This window comes from Pinus tabuliformis, chromosome 9 (assembly GCF_031772625.1).
Source record: "Pinus tabuliformis cultivar Carrire ecotype Pingquan chromosome 9, CPIR1, whole genome shotgun sequence".
NCBI classification, from domain to species: Eukaryota; Viridiplantae; Streptophyta; class Pinopsida; order Pinales; family Pinaceae; genus Pinus; species Pinus tabuliformis.
This window is the reverse complement of record NC_142307.1, coordinates 1,853,359,023-1,853,379,496: the sequence shown is the minus strand read 5'-3', so window position 1 is coordinate 1,853,379,496 and position 20,474 is coordinate 1,853,359,023. Positions and strand designations below refer to the sequence as shown.

At 35.9% G+C, this 20,474-nt stretch overlaps 1 pseudogene; it reads left to right on the top strand.

The window, feature by feature from the left end:
- The first annotated feature begins 13,309 nt into the window (after nt 1-13,309).
- Nucleotides 13,310-19,501, top strand: LOC149156259 (endoglucanase 9-like; annotated as a pseudogene).
- Nucleotides 19,502-20,474: the final 973 nt, after the last annotated feature.

The following is a 20,474-nucleotide window of genomic DNA, read 5'->3' as shown; positions in this document are numbered from 1 at the left end:
ATCTATATTAACCCGGGATGTAATTCTTCTATTATGCGATCTAAAGAGATTTCAAATAACATCTGGTAATAAAGATCATTCAGCGATTATAAGAAAGGAAATCAATCAAGATGAACCACTTCGCATAAAAAGTTAGACGAAGCAGTTGTGAAAAGCATATCGCATAATGAGCTATTCATACATTAGGCATAAATAAATAGCTATCACCGTACAAAAGTGCCAAATGATAACTCAAGCATTCATGCAATAATACATAAACAACTAAAAACTGTATATCACTTTAACATATAAGCAGAAATGGTCAACAGATAAAAGTACCATTTATGACTAGTCCTACTCATAAGCTTCAAGCAACAATGATTTATCTCTCCTTGCTCTAACATCCACTAAGAGTACAGAAGTGCAACATCAGTAGTAGATATCAAATGCAAACATCAAAAAATCTTGATCCATTCATTCACCAAAACCTCCTCTGAGGGTGAAAAATTGCATGTTCTGAGGACAAGTTTTTGATAAATTTCTGGACCCTTCTCTAAATGCATGAGAAGGGTTTAAATGCTACTAACTAAATAACTTAATTACACAGATTCAGGATACCGTTTAAATGACCGCCCTTTTTCTAAGCAAAACTATTTCTAAAAATTAAATCTAATATCTAACTATTTCTGCATTTGCTCCTTAATGTTGCGAGCATTCAATATTAGCCTCGATAGAGTCGGCTGACTGTCTTCCACTTTTGGTTGAGCTAAGCAAACAGAAATGCTAAGAGCTGGCACCATTTTTCAGCAAAATCGATGATATACTCGAGAGTCATCCTCTGGCTATGTCGATTTACTGTGTATGCTCAGTAATAATCCAGGTTCCACTTGGTTAATCCTCGAATTGCTTCTGCCTTTTCTTTTAGCTTTATGTTTCCAGTTTGTTCTTTACCATTGCTTTCTTGCATTTTCCGGGCTTACAAGTGACTGAGCAGTTAGAGGCTTTGCTTTTTGAGCAATTTTCTCAGCGATGCGCGATTAGCGCTAGGCGCTAATCGCACATTGGAAACTACCTCCGTTCTTTGATCTGGGCCTCTCTGATGCGTTTTTCGCCTTTAGCGCCTTTTCCTTCACCGGGTATAAGCTTCAAAATTTGTAAAAATACTACTTTCGTGAGCTTCTAACCTTGAGCGTTAAACCGCCTGTTGATATCAGCATTGTTCAATTACTCATTCAACCACGGTTGTGGATGAAAGATCTGTAATGGATAGCTCAGCAGCATTCTGTGAATCTGTGGCTCTATTGCATGCGGTATCCATTTATGAGGGCATCTCTTCTTTGTCTCTGAGCATTGGAGCTTTACCCTTTTCCTTCATGGCTTCCTGCACATTGCTTTGTGTTACTTCTATTTTTCGTTCCTGCAGTTCACACATGAGGAGAGAGTAATGATAATAAAAATCGACATGAAAGCTTTAAGCTCTACGGATGTACAAAAACATGCCACCTGACATAACCTGACTCTTCGAACAACACAAAACCATCTTTCATTAACAACTGTCGTATAATTCATTAATTATCATTAAAGCATGTATACAGTTTTTTGGTTTATGGAAAACTTTTCTTGAATGTTGAGCGGGGGAAAATATGTGATGGGATGTTTCTGCGATTCGCATCGCAGTATCGCATTATCGAAAATTACATTATGATGTGTTATCGCAAGGTCGCTCGATCGCGCTATCACAAGATCGCGGATCGTAGTATCGCGCTATCGCAAAATCGCAGATCGTTACAATCGTTAAATGGTTATGTGTTTTTCATGTGACATTGCGATATGCGATATCGCATATCAGATATCGGCGTTTTTTTAAGGTTTTCCAATGTGAGAATTTCTTAATGCATGCGATGCGATGGAATTTGTGTCGCATTCTCGTAGTTTATCATTTTTACTCATAAGGAAATGTCCTATCATTCTTTGCGCGATGCGATGTTTTCTTAAGGAGTAAAATACATGAGCCTTAATTGAATTTTTTGAATTTTTTTACTAAGGGTCCCCACTTACCTAGTGTTATTGCTAATACTAAATAAGGAGGGGGGTTGTTGGTGGCCACAACACCTTCCTAGCTTGCTTGAGGGAAATTTGTTTGTATGGTTGTAGCCATAAAAATACCCATTCCCCTATATCAAAACTTATTTCACTGTAATGCTGATTTGCCTGTTGCTTCATTCCATTCTTCACCAAAGTGGGGTTATTCTTTAAAAGTTAGAAAACTTGTTGTTGATGCTCAATGTTACCTTTCACTGCTTTAACCTTTTTCTTCTTGATATGTCCTTTTATCTTGAGAGTTTTAGAAGTGGTAATTCCTGCCAATGCATTACAAGATATGCTCAGATTCATTTCTTGATGCTTAGTGTGATCTTTCACTTCTTGAACCTTTTTCTTCTTGATACGTCCTTTTATCTTGAGAGTTCGAGGAGTCGTAATCCTTGCCAATTCTTTACAAGATATGGTTGGATAAATTTCTTCCTTCTATGGGGTTTGTTCCTAGTATATATGCTCTTCTTTTAACCTTTCTTGATCCTTCTCTTCCTCCTCTTCACAATCTATGTAAAATAATTTCTTCTCAACAAACTTATGACCTTTAGTGTATTTTCTATCACTACTATAACAAAGCCCCTTTCTCTTTCTTCTTCCAATTTTTGTGGTGTAAACCTTGTAGGTTATGGAAGGCTAGGAGAAATAACACTTCCATATTTATCCTTGTGAGTGGTAGGATTCATTTTTTCCATAATTCCACTTTCAATTTTTCTTGCCAACCTTAATGCCTTGTCCAATGAATCAGGTTCCTGAAGATGAACCTCATGTTGAATGTTATCCTTTAAATTCCCTCTGAAGACATCAATCCTTTGCTTCTCTCGAATATCATTCACCCTTATATTCAATTTTTGGAAGTCCTCAATGTGCTCTGCCAATGTACCATTTTGTTTGTTATTTATCAATTGGCTAAAGAAGGTGTTGCTCTTTGTATCCTCATAATGTGCTATCATTCCCTCTGTGAAAATTGACCAGGTGACAAGTGGTTTACGAGAAAAAATCCCTTTATACCATACAAACTGATTTGGTTCTAAATATAAAGAAGCAATATGTACCTTTTGTAACAATTTTACATCATGTAGATCAAAACATTTCTCCATATGTAATATCAAATTTACCAGATACTTGCCATCAAATTTCCTCATATCGGTTTTCTTGAGTTTATGAGCTCGATCTTGAAATGACTGTAACTCTGTAATTTCATATGTCTAAGTTCTTAAATTTAATCTTTGGGTATCTCTCTGCATCCTCTTTCTAACCCCACCAATTTGATCAATATTGAATTCTTCAAGAAAGCGTTATGCGAAATATCCTACGATGACCTAATTATAGACTGGTTCAGTAGAGTGACCTTGTAAAGCCTTCCACGTGTTACTGTTGTGACCTTCAGACCTGAAAACAATACACAAGAATCTACAGTCTGTCCTCTTTTTGTAAATTCTTACAAAATTTCAATTTGATGCCCAGCGAGAAAGCTATGACGATTTTCCCAAGGTCACCTATTTGGGATGTAATTTGGGAGCCTGCAAAAACCCTAAATGTATTGGACCGTATCTCTGAAAAAATAGTGAAACAAGATCTAAAATTAGGGCATGAGCTTCACAAAGATTTTTTTCTCAAATTGGTTTTAAGTATAGAGTCTTAACCTTCATAGAAAAAAATTATAGAGAAAATTCCACGATGCCCTGTTTGAGATGGAATTTTGGAGCTTAGAAACATCCTAACTTTGTTAGATCATATCTCCAAAAATATAGTGAGTCAAGATCTAAAATTCAAACCTGGAATTCAAAAATATTTATACTCAAATGGGTTTTGTGCTTCGCTTTTGAAACGTCACAGAGAAAATATTATAGAGAAAATACCACGATGACCTGTTTGGAGAAGCGAAACCCTAGAATCGAAAGCTCTGATACCAAATGTTATGAAACCAACTCACAAAAAGATATAAAAGATAGATCAACAACTTCAAAATCAGCCTCTTCGAGGGGGCAACCTCCTTTGCATTACACAAATGAACAATTCTTGGATGATACAAATGACAGGACCTTCCTTCTATATATAGGAGTCTAAGGGGTCACAATATAATGAGAGCCTACATAACAATAATATTGTAAGGGCACAACAATAACAATAGTGGGCTTCTATGGGGCACAATAATAACATGGGGACTACTTGGGCACAATAATAACAAAATGGGGACTACATGGGAAAAAAATACAATAAGGGGGTTGCACTAATAATAATAAGGGGCTACACTAGTAGTGTAGGGACCTAACGTTCCTTGTAGATTCAAACTGCTTATGTGATTTGCTAAAACAAAAGACTTGAATATACACTACTGATTAGCGGAAACAATTAATAGATTGAGAAATCAAGAAGCATACAAGAGAGATAATTCAATCAACACATTGCATAATGATTTCCTGGGGAAATCCATAGCTAAAACTCCCTAATATCTATATATTTCATTAGTCAGAAAATATGTGAAGATTATAATGCTTTTCTCAACCCCAAGCAACCTTTGTACTAGCTCTACCTGTCTCGCTACTTCCTAGGCTGACTCTAGCCAACACTTAGCCAATTTCCTAGCCTTCCAAGCTCCTACTTCATTTCTTTGTTCAATAAGGAATTAGGCCCCTATTTAATTGGATTGCATAGTTCCTTTAGGATCTTCCTCTGACTGCATGCACCATCTGTACAATTTGGATAATTATACAACTGATAGTACACTACCCTTGAACTCCAATCTCAACTAGGTAACTCTCAAATCTGATATGCATGAGTTATTTATGATTGAATCATTAGTTAACTGGTTGAACACATGAACCAACACCCCATTGTCTAACCTCCTACTAGTTCCTCCATCAGTTGGAACTATTTTAACTGAATTTAACTTAGTTAAAATGAATTAATTAATTACAACTTAAAATAAACTCAACCATGGATCCTATAATGTAGGAGACACTCTACATGACTCAAGTCAGACCCTCAACTCGAATTAACTGAACCAACTAAGTCAAATTAACTTAGTTAACTTGTACAAGTTTCCTTGTGATGTGGAATTACAAATTTTCTCCTAATTTAATTCAAGGGAAAATTAAATCAGGATTTTCTTTTTGCATTTTCAACACCAGGTTCCCGGGGTGGCCCCTCCTCATGGAAACCTTCCCTCACCCAATGGTCCAGGTAACAAAAGAAATTTCATCACCATATCTTGACAGAACCCTAACACTCTCCCACCTTTAGGTCCCTAGTTCGTAATTCAAATTACCTTTCGGCTTCCACCCTATGGACTTATGCCCTATCATTCTGACCAATCCCGTGAAGGGAATCTCCTTCCACTAGTCAAGAGTATCCTTTGACTAGGGTTTTGACTATTCAGAGGATAAGGTTGGCCCAAGTTTTCCTATAAGTTCATGGCCTCCTACCTTTGAGATACAACAAGGCTTTCCTACTCCTTCCCACCATGACTCAGTCGAAGGCTTTCGACTCCGAACTGGGTGGTGCCTTAGAAGGAGGAATTATAAACCCTCATGGATGCTAGCTTCACTGCTACGTAGGCTTTCCTAAACTAACCTTGTCGGTTGCGACTTTCCCTCAGGAGTCTGGTAGACCTCCAGATGAGACTTACAATTTCACTGCGATGCTCTTGGTTTCCTAGGGTGATTTATGATGTTAACCCTCTCGAGCTTGAGTGATTGGTTCTCTAGCGAGTTCCTAGCCTACGAGTCTACCCACTCCATGAGGAGGAAATTCCCCCATGGGAGGTGTAGGTACTCCTGCATGGATTACCAACCACAGACTTGGCGTAGACTCTAGGGAGGATCCAACCTCACTTGCCACATGCCAACAATGTCAAAACTTATGTTGGGCCTGCAAACAACTCCATGTCAATAAGCAAAGCCTTTCAGGTCCCTCGGCTATCGCTTTACAATGCCAACAAAAAATATACAACCCGCTGAAAATGCAAGGCTAAAGGACATTTAGATAAAGCTGGTGGCTCAACTGATACCAGGGAAAATTCCCTCAGACGTTAAAGTTGTGCTCGTCAAGCAACACAACAACTTGTAACGTGACCCTGAATGAATCGAGTGAATATTGTCCCTGCTATGCATAAGGTATCTCTCTTTGTAATCTTATATTAATAAAGGGTCACAAAACCCACTATTGACCCAAGCATGTCATTTAACAATTGTTAACATATTATTTCTTTTCAACTTTCTTACACATTCGAGCATATATTCCACAAACATAGATGCAACCATTTAACACATCACACCACACAAAAGGGATATAATGCATAAATGTGTCTTCATCAATACAATGTAGTCCCTACATTCAAACCATTATCCATAAACATAGTACCATCATTCATCATACGTTAAACAAAGTACACAATTACTTATCTTGGAGTAGACAGGGAAACTGAGTCTAGGACAAGGAATCTCCACCCAACTGTAGACAGTTGCAGCCACACTTACTTGTAGTCATCACCCCCTAGCCAGATTCCAGAGTCTTGGGGGATGCTCGCTTTCAGGACTAACTCGCCAATCTTTCGCTAAATTCCAAGACTCTAGAGGACCTCCTTCCTCAATCCCACCAGCTGGAAGCTTCTTGCTTGGTTGACACTGAGAGTCTAGAGGTTCCCAAACTCACCCCCTAGTGCTCACATAGTGATTCACCCCCTTCAAGGGAGTCCAAAATATGTTGTGCCATCTGGGCATTAACCATTAGTCTTCATTTTGGTCTTCCTCAACTTCTACTTTAGGATGGCCTCTACCCAAGTTGTTACAGGGCTCTAGATTTTACTATTTCAACCCACAACCTCCAAGGGACCCATGTTGTTATAGGGCTCCAAATATTTTATCCCAACCCATAGCGTCTAGGGACCTAAGATATATCAGGGCTCTAGAGATCTCTGTCTCAGCCCACAACCTCCAAGCACCCAAGCTATTATAGGGCTCTAGGGATTTTATCTCAATCCACAGCCTCCAGGGACCCCAAGTTGTTACAGGGCTCCAGAGACTGGCAACTCAACCCACAACCTCCAGGGATCAAGAGTCAATCCCCTTCTCTTCTCTTCTCTTCAGCACTACCTACGGAGAGCTCGTGTCAAACTTCTCCTCCTCTCCACACCATTTCTCATTCCCTTTATGTTGCTCCTATATTCTTGTCTCCTTTTTTTCTCTCCCATTGCTCTCTCTTATTTTTCCTTCGTGTTCAGTCTCTTCTTGGTTTCCTCCTTAATTGTCATTATTATTGCTTCCTCCTTGGCCTGTAACGCACCATCCCTTTTCATAAATTCCTATCCTTTTTCTTTCTTATGGTTGCTTCCCAAGCGGAATGGGCCTACATACCTCTTTGTTTCGCTCATTTAATTTTAAGAGCTCTTTTCTTCAATTTGACACCTACTAGTCTTTAATGGTTGTCTTGCACTTTCAGGTTTCTTCCTTGCACAAGAAAGCAAGATGTCCCAAGAAAGCGACTCTCTTCCCAGCTCTAGAATTTGTGTCAATGACTCAGTCCCCGTTTTGATTTAAATTCATCGTACAATATTTACAATGCATTTATGATGCCATTTGCATGGGATCCTCGGGTGGGGCTGTCACACTAGGAATATGAACCCTTAGATTAATAAACCCAAGGGATTGATATTATAAACTCAAGGCACTACTAAACCCAAGGGATTAATACTAAAAATCCAAAGGAATAATATTAAACCCAAGGGATTAATATTGTAAACCCAAGGTATATGAACCCTAAGATAAATATTATAAACCCTAAAACAAACATGGTTGACCATGGTTGAGTTTCATATTGAGACAATCTTTGTCATAATGTGACATTGGATCATGGTTGACTATGGTTGACCATGATTGATTTTCATATTAAGAGAATCTGTCACAATGCAATGTTGGACCCTAGTTGACCATGATTGACCATGGTTGATTTTCATATTGAGACAATCTTTGTCACAATGTGACGTTGGACCATGACACAATGAGTGTCACAAAGTGACTGTCGTTATTGACCATGGTTGATTTTCATATTGAGATAATATTTGTCACATTATGGCATTGTACCATAGCAAACCATAATTGACCATGGTTGACCATGTTTGACCAATGTTGATAATGGTTGACCATGATTGATTTCCATATTGAGAAAATATTTGTCACAAACCCAAGGGATTAATATTATAACCTAAGAGATATAAACCCTAAGATAAATATTATAAACACTAAAATAAACATTAAACCATGACATTAATATTATAAATATAAGGATTAATATTATAAGCCCAAGCGATTAATAAACCCAAGGAATTATAAACAGAAGGGAATGACATTGAACCCTAGTATTAATAATAAACCATAGGAACATAAACCCTAATATTAATAAACCCAAGGGATTAATATTAAAAACCAAGGGACATTTTTCTCGCTTGTAAAACAATCAATAAATCCCAAAGCTTGTAACTATTATAAAATGAGTTCCATTAATGACAAGCATCTCTAGTGCTATAGAGCATAGCCACGGTTTTCTACATGCATGAGCAGTGCTGCTAAGGCCCTCGAAAAATAAGTGATACAAAAATCCATTCCAATACCCACATATGGAAATTAAAGTTGTGATACATTTTACAATATGTGAAGTGAAATGTTTTCATAATATAATATTAAATAATTAAATAAATAGTAAAAATCAATAAAATAATATTAAATAAATAATAAAAATAAATATAAACATGAGATAATTTTTTTATAAAATCAAATTAATTTCAAGAATAAATTTAAATTTATGACATATTGTTATATAAATTTTCATATTAATAAATATTTTTTTCTTAAATTTTAAGCTTTTGTGGTTGTTTCTTGGAGTAGCATGATCCAGATTATCCACAGTATCATGTTCATTCTGTCGATGTTTCAAACCCCAAAGGGGGTCCATCATCAGGACTAATTTTAGAATATGATTGATAGTTCCTTGAGAGAAGAATCTTGCGACCAGAGTATAAATAAACATAAATCTTGATCTACATTGTTTCAGGAATTGCAGGTCAGTAGTTCTTCTCTCAATTTTTATCCTTAGGATTTCGAGAAGACGGATCTCATTCCATGTATCCCCTCTGTATAGGGAAGTTATGTTAAATTTTTAAGCTTCTGTGATTGTTTCTTGGAGTAGCATGATCCAGATTATCCACAGTATCATGTTCATTCTGTCGACGTTTCAAACCCCAAAGGGGGTCCATCATCAGGATTAATTTTAGAATATGATTGATAGTTCCTTGAGAGAAGAATATTGTGACCAGAGTATAAATAAAGCTAAATCTTGATCTACATTATTTCAGGAATTGCAAGTCAGCAGTTCTTCTCTCAATTTTTATCCTTAGGATTTCGAGAAGACATATCTCATTCCATGTATCCCCTCCGTATAGGGAAGTTATGTTAAATTTTAAGCTTCTGTGGTTGTTTCTTGGAGTAGCATGATCCGGATTATCCATAGTATCATGTTCATTCTGTCAACGTTTCAAACTCCAAAGGGGGTCCATCATCAGGACTAATTTAGAATATGATTGATAGTTCCCTAAGAGAAGTATCTTGCAACCAAAGTATAAATAAACCTAAATCTTGCTCTACATTGTTTCAGGAATTGCAGGTCAACAGCTCTTCTCTCAATTTTTATCCTTAGGATTTCGAGAAGACAGATCTCATTCCATGTATCCCCTCCGTATAGGGAAGTTATGTTAAATTTTAAGCTTATGTGGTTGTTTCTTGGAGTAGCATGATCTGGATTATCCATACTACCATGTTCATTCTATCGACGTTTCAAACCCCAAAGGGGTTCCATCACTAGGACTAATTTTAGAATATGATTAATAGTTCCTTGAGAGAAGAATCTTCCGACCAGAGTATAAATAAACCTAAATCTTGATCTACATTGTTTCGGGAATTGCAGGTCAGCAGTTCTTCTCTCAATTTTTATCCTTAGGATTTCGAGAAGACAGATCACATTCCATGTATCCCCACCGTATAGGGAAATTATGTTAAATTTTAATCTTATGTGGTTGTTTCTTGGAGTAGCATGATCTGGATTATCCACAGTATCATGTTCATTCTATCGATGTTTCAAACCCCAAAGGGAGTCCATCATCAGGATTAATTTTAGAATATGATTGATAGTTCCTTGAGAGAAGAATCTTGCAACCACAGTATAAATAAACCTAAATCTTGATCTACATTGTTTCAGGAATTGCAGTTCAACAGTTCTTCTCTCAGTTTTTATCCTTAGGATTTCAAGAAGACAGATCTCATTCCATGTATCCCCTCCATATAGGGAAGTTATGTTAAATTTTAAGCTTCTGTGGTTGTTTCTTGCAGTAGCATGATCGAGATTATCCACAGTATCATGTTCATTCTGTCGACGTTTCAAACCCCAAAGGGGGTCCATCATCAGGACTAATTTTAGAATATGATTGATAGTTCCTTGAGAGAAGAATCTTGCGACCCGAGTATAAATAAACCTAAATCTTGATCTACATTATTTTAGGAATTGCAGGTTAGCAGTTCTTCTCTCAATTTTTATCCTTAGGATTTTGAGAAGACAGATCTCATTCCATGTATCCCCTCCGTATAGGGAAGTTATGTTAAATTTTAGGCTTCTGTGGTTGTTTCTTGGAGTAGCGTGATCCAAATTATCCACAGTATCATGTTCATTTTGTTGATGTTTCAAACCCCAAAGGGGGTCCATCATCAGGACTAACTTTAGAATATGATTGATAGTTCCTTGAGAGAAGAATCTTACGACTAGAGTATAAACAAACCTAAACCTTGATCTACATTGTTTCAGAAATTGCAGGTCAGCAGTTCTTCTCTCAATTTCTATCCTTAGGATTTCTAGAAGACAGATCTCATTCCATGTATCCCCTCCGTATAGGGAAGTTATGTTAAATTTTAAGCTTTTGTGGTTGTTTCTTGGAGTAGCATGATCCGAATTATCCACAGTGTCATGTTCATTCTGTCGACGTTTCAAACCCCAAAGTGTGTCCATCATCAAGTCTAATTTTAGAATATTATTGATAGTTCCTTGAGAGAAGGATCTTGTGACCAGAGTATAAATAAACCTAAATCTTGATCTACATTGTTTCAGGAATTGCAGGTGAGCAGTTCTTCTCTCAATTTTTATCCTTAGGATTTCGAGAAGACAGATCTCATTCCATGTATCCCTTCTGTATAGGGAAGTTATGTTAAATTTTAAGCTTCTGTGGTTGTTTCTTGGAGTAGCATGATCCAGATTATCCACACTATCATGTTCATTCTATCGACATTTCAAACCCCAAAGGGGGTCCATCATTAGGACTAATTTTAGATTATGATTGATAGTTCCTTGAGAGAAGAATGTTGCGACCAGAGTATAAATAAACCTAAATCTTGATCTACATTGTTTCAGGAATTGCAGGTGAGCAATTCTTCTCTCAATTTTTATCCTTAGGATTTCGAGAAGACAGATCTCATTCCATGTATCCCCTCCGTATAGGGAAGTTATGTTACATTTTTAAGCTTCTGTGGTTGTTTCTTGGAGTAGCATGATCCGGATTATCCACAATATCATGTTCATTCTGTCGACATTTCAAACCCCAAAGGGGGTCCATCATCAGGACTAACTTTAGAATATGATTGATAGTTCCTTGAGAGAAGAATCTTGCGACTAGAGTATAAATAAACCTAAATCTTGATCTACATTGTTTCAGGAATTGCAGGTCAGCAGTTCTTCTCTCAATTTTTATCCTTATGATTTTGAGAAAACATATCTCATTCCATGTATCCCCTCCGTATAGGGAAGTTATGTTAAATTGTAAGCTTCTGTGGTTGTTTCTTGGAGTAGCATTATCCGGATTATCCACAGTATCATGTTCATTCTGTCGACGTTTCAAACCCCAAAGGGGGTTCATCATCAAGACTAATTTTAGAATATGATTGATAGTTCCTTGAGAGAAGAATTTTGCAACCAGAGTATAAATTAACCTAAATAAATTTTTTTCCATATTTCTTTAATTGAAATTTAAAATAGATTTAATAATTATTAAAAATTCAAGTTAAAAAATATTATGTAAATATTTATTTACATTAAACCATTAAAAAAAATTCATCTAATTAAAAAACATATAATAGAAATATTTCATGTGAAAAATTAATAACTCCAAATAAGAGTTTAATATAAAATTAAATAATTTTCAATACATTAAAAAAATAATGGAAACATAACAAAATAATATAAACATAATAAGATAAATCATTCATGAAGTTGAACTTTTATATATATATATATATATATAAAAACTTATAATTTAACAAATAACCTTATCCACAAGGAACTATTAGGGTTTACCATCAACGTATATTTTCTACTTTATGACACCTTCTTGTTCAAAATCCACATATATGTTACATTGTTTTCTCGGGGCAGGAGTCCTTTTTGGACTATGCGCGCATGATGATTCATTCCTTGCTAAATAAAAAAATTTGTTTGCGTTTAGACCTACATAATGTGTGGTAAGGGAGGTAATCCTTCCTCAGCATTACTCCAGTTGATGATATTAAGTCCGATGGTGAGAGTTTTACAAAATGTATACATTTGGGTGTAATGTATTCGTAAAATATTAACAAATGGTACCATATTGACGAAATTCTCCGAGGTTAAATAACATCAATGGCTATACACCTAAATGTTCTTTACTCATTATTTTCAATGTTCTTGTGCGAAACACATTGGAGATTTATCGAGTACAAATATTTTAGCATTTCGAGGAAGTGAATGAATCTGGTTCTCTTTCAGGTGGATTCCTTTAGGGTAACTCCTCCAGGTTCCCGAGGGTTTGTTTCATTGTGTTCTTCGCCGAGCGCAGAGCTCCCTCCCAGCTTTGAGCTAGGGTTTTAATGCAGTGAGGGTTCTGAACAGTTCTATCTTGCAGAGGGTTCTCTAGACGTCAACGCTTAATGAAGTGTACAAATGTGAAGTCGGCCACTTCGCCTCAGGATGTCTACAAATAGAAACGGGAGCAGAGTTGGGCATTGGTGTTGCAGGGTTGAAGCAGTTTTGTGGGCATTGTCTCCGCATTATCTGTTGTGGAGTATAATAAAAAATCTCTCCAAAATATATAACAGATAGACTACAGTGTTTTATGCCTGTTTGTTTGGGTACCAGAACTTAGAAGGAAGGGAGGGAGTGGGGGATAATTATGTTTGCTCGAGATCAATGGGGAGGGACATTCGAAATCACCGGAGACTCTGCGACAAATTTCGATGAGCGAAGCAGGGAATTGGACATCGACAAAGCAGCCCTGTCCGAGCCGACATTGGAAGAGATGCAACAGAGTTGGCTGTTGGGGCATGGAGAGCAGAAGGAAAAAACAAAGTATGTCGATCTGGGTTGTATCATGTTTAGCCCCAAAGCGATCAAGTGGATTGTCAGTATCTGTATGGTTGTGCTTTGTTTGTGGGTCTCATCATTCTCATTGCCAAACTTGTGCCCAAGAATCACCCTGTACACTTCCCGCCCGACAATTATGCCGTTTCACTTCACAAGGCTCTCATGTTCTTTAACGAGCAAAAAGGTAAGTATACAATCTTTGTATCAGTTACTTTCTTTTATTTTTGAGATTTTTTGTTTGCAAAAATTTGAAAATGGTTTTTGAAGGTAAGGAATATGCAAAGTAAAACTCAATTTCTATAATCATATAATCATCTGAACCATATGAATGTAAAATTTAATTTATATAAAATGCAGTTTAATTTAATTTATGGAAGAAATGATTTTTTTCAATGGTTATATAATTTGAAGCAAAACTGTGATTTTTTGTTCTTTAAAATAGATTTTTTAATGTATAAATGGATTTAGTTTAAAATACATTTTTGAATGCATAAATAAATCTAGCATTATGAAAAAATTTGAAACGTTTAAATTCTACAAATTAAACAACTTGAAATTAACTTAGATTAATTAACTAGAAAAAATTGCCAAAAAAATTCTATGGAAACCTATTCTGATACACCTTAACTCTTAAGCTACCTACCTCCCATCCAAGAAAAAGAGAAAAGAAAGAAAAAAAACCAGAGCCAGGAATCCAGGGTAGGTAGGCATGCTATTCACTACCGAACCTTGCTTTTCAAACTCACCTACCTGAAGAAAGAATAGACATGTTCGAACTATATTGATTCATTAATCGCTTACTTGGGGACTGCCTATTATCTTCTCTTATCAGGACCGATCAAACAACCTTACCCTTCACTCTGTACACCCCTATATGCCTTAGATTACCGATACAACATTCTGGAATGGAATCCTTACTTAAATGGGTGTGCACCTGAGGGGCTTCTAGCTGACTCCCACTCTCTTTCTTATGCAGCATTTATTAGCGGTTGGGTGGATCGTGCAATAAGTCTCTCTCGCCCTTCCTTCCCAATCAGTGACTATGTAATTGGTTCACCCCGTGAGGGTATTAGCGTGTGAAGCACCTAGCGATCAGCAAGCCTTAGATGGTCCAAGTGATCAGGCCTGGGCCAGCGTAAAACCTACTGAAAACCAGCTGCTGAACCGGGGAGGGGAAGCAGTCCCAGGGGATCCATACCGACTTGGCGGGAATGCGCCTTAATTGAATAGATCCGCTACCATCTAAAGCACCACCCACCAGGTTGGGGGCAGGCAAGAAGTTTGGGTGGACCAGATCTTAGAAAATATTCTCATTCCCCATTTTTCATTTTGATTAAACTCGTTTTGAAGGGATATGAGGCATAAATCGTTCTCAATTCCATAGTTGAAATAGCTACACTAATTCGACTTGGGCACTTCACACGATTGTGACTAAATCGGGACCGTTATGATTGAATCTGCTAATTGGTTCTAGAATCATCACCTGCTTTCACGGGCTTGGAGTTGAATGGTTGTCGATTGGGCCATGCGTTCGGATTGGAGTGATTTTCACCTTTTCTATATAGTAATGCAACTACTAAATTCATTCGAAATTGTTTCGGCTAGGAGCTACGGTCATTCGAAATTACAAAGCTCAATTTATATAATCCATATAAACAGAGTCCTATGTGCACTTTAAAATTGTAAAGCTCTCAGTCTAAATGTGCATACCCATCTACCTCTGGGTTTCGGATCTCCCCCGAATCTTGCAAAGTTAAAGATTCGGTATTTCAATTTTGAATGCCCATTTCAAAATCTGAACATTTTGATCAGCCTAGCGTCTGATATGCAGTTTTATAGATTCCAATGTTTGAACTGCAGCTAGCTTCAGTTTCATAATCTTCACAAAAGGGCGTATGAGTCCTCAATCTAGAGTTAGATTAGCATATCTTAATTGTCTTCTAAAATTTAGAAATAGTTTAGAATTTGATGCAGGGAGAAAAGTGAATTATTTGACTTCACTTTTGTTTTTGAAATATTTCCTAAATCTATGTTCAATATTATTAATCTTTAAAATTCATATATACACCACCACAAGATGAATTTACTTCAATCCTCTCTGGACTTATCAAAAGACTTCGTTAACATTTCTTTAACATTAGAACTCTGATATGGATATCGTTTAATATTTGAATTTAGAGAGGTCAATTCTAATCATCAGATTCCAGGACAAAATCTTTGACATAAATTAACTCAAAATTCTGATACTTTCAATACAATTAATTAAATTGCTTATAAAACCATCTATTTCTCTCCATAAAATTCTTGCCTGTTAGTTTGTGTTAAGATGCGTACAAACACTAAATCTGACCACGTGTTCGCAGTGGGGCATCTGACCAAGGAAAACAATGTTTCATGGAGAGGAGTCTCTGGAATGCAGGACGGTTCGAATAGTTCGACGCCTCCTGTGAATCTGGTGGGAGGATATTACGATGTTGGAGACCACATCAAATTTTATTTCCCTGAAGCTTTTACCATGACTATGCTTAGTTGGAACGTGATTGAATATAGTCAGAAGTATGAAGCTATCGGAGACCTTAACCATGTCAAGGAGATCATTAGATGGGGAACGAACTATATACTTAAGACATTCAATTCCTCTGCCACCAAAATAGATATCATCTATTGTCAGGTGAAGCCAATCCCAAGAAATGATTTTTGTTGTGAAATTTCTTTAATCACTTTTTCCTCTTTCATTCTCAATTTATGAAATTATATAAAATTATATAGATGTAAATTTTAAGAATATTTTGGAATTTGATAATGAGGAAAGAAATCAATTGTTTAATGTGTTTCTTGATAGTCAGATATTTTGCATTATGTCTGGAAGATGCCCATTTTCAATGGCCTTTCAATTTTCATATTTTTTTTTGTTTTGAATAGGTCGACACTAGATCGAAAACTTCCACAACTCGAGATGATCAGTACTGTTGGACGAGGCCCGAAGACATGGAGTACCTCCGTCCTGTAACTCAATGCTCAGTCAGTTCACATTTGGCTACAGAGATGGCCACTGCACTCATTGTCGCATCGATTGTATTCAAGGATGACGCCAATTACTCAAAGAAGCTCGTCAAAGGTGCCACTACTCTATTCAAGTTCTCAAGGGATAAGAAGGTAGATACAACCAAAGTAATTTTGTGATCAAACAATATTATAATTCCATTGGCTACTATGATGAGTATGTGTGGGGTGGTGCATGGATGTACTATGCCACTGGGAATTCTTCTTACCTTCAGTTGGTGACTACTTTGGGGATTGCCAAAAATGTCAGTGCATCACTAGCTTCGTATGGTGTCTTTAGTTGGGATAATAAGCTACCAGGTGCCTAGGTAAGCACAAATTCCATATTCTTAAGATCCTTATTTCAACCTTAATATCTAGAATTTGCAGGCTTTACTACTTTGGTAGAATCTGTCTGCTTTACTTGAGTTTTTGAGTTGGCTATTTTAGGTATGGTTTCTTGGGTTGGATTGGTTACTTTTCAGTTAATACATTGAATTTTTTAAAATAAAATACATATATGAAATATATTGTTGTTAGAATAATTATTTTCTTTCACATTAATTTTTTTATTATTAAACAAGTTTGTTTTGGGAAAATTTATAATTAAACAATTTTATTTATTAATTTATTTTTCATGGTAATATTTACATCTTCATTGCGACATATGAAGAATTGGGCTTTGGCCAGAGCTAAATTTTACCTAAACAATAATGACATTTTTTTCTTAACTTGGGGTTGGGGTGTGAAACTAATAATAAAGTAGAATTAATTGGGTATTGGTTGATCCTTGACTTTACAATGTACATGCAAGTGAAATGCTTACAAACTTTTGGCAATTTTTTAATGGTTATTGATTAGTTTTTAGAGATCTGCACATTATATAGTTTAGCCATAAAATCCTTAACAACAAAGAATTCATCGATTATAGGAATTTTTTGAGGAGTTTGAGGTATCACATATCCATAGAGAATTCAACATTGATGATGACAAAAGATCAAAGGAAGCATCACTCCAGCTTATAGTTAATTTAATGATTACAAAAAAGTCCTTGCATGTTTTTATGTTTTGTCTATTTATGTTCTGGATTAGTAGAATATCATAACTCTTGATAGATATGTCATAATTGAACATTAATTTGTATACTTTGATTTCTATGAAATAACAAATACACAATTTTTCCATAGAAAATAAATAAATAAATAAATATATATATATATATATATATATATATATATATATATATATATATATATATATATATATATATATATATATATAGATATATATATATATATATATATAAAACAACAAATATGACTAAAAAATTGTAATCAAATAGTAATTTATATACTTTGATTTCTATAAAATAGAAAATACATAATTGTTCCAGAGAAATAAAATAAAAATTAATTATAAAATGTATAAATAAAACAAATATATAAGAATTAAGAGTTCTTTTCATGGATCTACTTAATCATGGATTTGATTATAATTTTAAGAAAATACCCACATCAAATAGCTCATGAATACTAACCATTAAATTTTGTTTCATCAAATTCTAGTCTTGGAAAATTCCATTTCCATAAGGTTCTCACTTCTCTTACCAAAACCACAAAGAATCCTTACTGGCACATGAAGGAGAATACCATGACAACATTATAAAGAATTGAAAGTATCATTACAGTGGCCTGATATTTTCAATAGCTTAACTCTATCCATTTTGAACCAAAGCAATATTACTTGTTTGATCTGAGTGGCAAGGAAATACTTTGGTGAATTCTAATATATTGCTTACAGGTTTTGTTAACCAGGCTAAGGATGTTCCCCGGTCCAGGTTATCCATATGAGGACTTGTTGCAGAGCTATCAAAACTAGACAACCCTCGTATTGTGCTCATATCTTCCCTTTTTCAAATCGTTCAATAGAACTAGAGGTGAGCCATTCTTATGATTCAGAAAGCTTCATTCCTCTCAATACGTTCAGAATTTGATATATTGGGCGTGTTTCGTTGCAGGTGGACTGATTCAATTGAACCATGGGAATCCTGAACCCCTCCAGTATGTTGTCAATACAACTTTTCTAGCAGCACTTTATAGTGATTATCTCGCTGCTGCATATATTCTTGGCTGGTATTGTGGTCCAAATTACTTCCCTAGCCAAGCCCTTCGCGACTTTGCAACAACTCAGGTATATTAATATTTTTTATTTTATTTGATTGGATTATTTTGAATCCATCACAAATTATTATCTGGGTTGCAGTTTCCAGCTAGCAAGTGTTGTAGTTTCGAGCTAGCAAGTGTGAGTACAAAGGTTATTTTTGTCTAGATGATGTGAGCCACACTTACTTCTCACTTGCTAACTCAAAACTTCTACCCAAATATGAATCTAGAAGAATCAAATCAAAACCATTCACATGTCAAAAACTTAAACCCAAATATATTAATATTTATTCACATCTGCTAACCATTCAATGGCCTAGTGTGGGTTATTTATTTCACTATAGTCCTATACCCTTAATTTTTTGAGGATTGGTATTTTTATGTAGATAAACTATATTTTAGGTAAAAACCCTCTTAGCATGAGCTACATTGTGGGTGATGGAAACTGTTACCCAAAGCATGTGCATCACCGTGCAACTTCTATCCCTCAAAATGGAGTAAAGTACAAATGCACAGACGGTTACAAATGGCAAGATTGTGCAAACCCTATTGCACATGTACTGATAGGAGCTATGGTTAGTTGGCCTGATACATTTGATGGCTTTTGTGATTTCGGTAACAATTACAACCAAACAGAGCCCACAATCACCGACAATGTTGGCTTAGTAGCAGCATTGATAGCTTTATCGAATGGTGGCAATGGAGTATGATTACGGATTGATAAGAATACAATATTCTCTTCAGTTCCACCAATGTACCCTATGGTCCCCCCTCCCCCTCCTCCATGGAATCCATAATGTATCTACCTGTAACGCCTCTCAGAAAATTCAAAAATCTTAGTTCAGTTTGTAGGTATTTATTGATTTGATTGGAGCTAAATTAGTTAGTATTCAATGGGGAGTTTCTTTTTATGAACCTGTGTTGCATTCAGTGCAATGAAATACACGACTCCTGATCGTTAAAATTATGTCTTGCATTGATGGAACAAATATTTCAATTCGATGTAATCGTCATCGTCCAACATTTTACATTGTATCATCGTGAGAGGAAATGGCACAACAGTGGGCAATTGTATTTTTGACATGCTGCATCTAAGGAATTTTCAATGGAATGTTTAAGACCTACTGAAATATATGTTAATGATTAAAACTGTTTCTAAAATATAGTCGCACCACTACACTTTTTCGATAGTTCAATTCCTCCAAAATTATTAAGGTGGGTGTTGGAATTATCATGCTGCATGGTTAATTTATTAGTAAATGAGTGAGAGTGAGTACAATGATCTTTTTCATCCATAGTTCAAGTTTTCCCTTTGATACGAATGGAATTCCCTGCAGAGGTAAAATTCCATCACATAGTCTACTGTGCCAGTCCCTTGCAATTTCCTTATCGGTTTACTAACAATCTCTTACTATTTTTCTAGATTTTCTTCAGACATCTGACCCCATTTTTTGTGTTTAGGTATTCAAACGCCTCTTGGGATTTCACAGAAAATTCAAGAAGTGGTTTGGAGAAAAACAAAAGTCACCCAATCAAGGTAACAGTCTCCCCTTTCTTCCCAAGGTTGTGCCACAATTTTTCTTTCCCCTTTCTTCCCAAGGTTGTGCCACAATTTTTCTTTCTCCATTACAAGTGGTTTTTGCCTAAACCAATTTTCCTTTAAGTGATGTCTTTTGTGATTCCACTGGCCTACTTTTGTGATTCCAGTGCTTTTGTGATTACTAGTATAGATCAGTATAACTGAAATGTTATGTTCATTAGTCACACTAT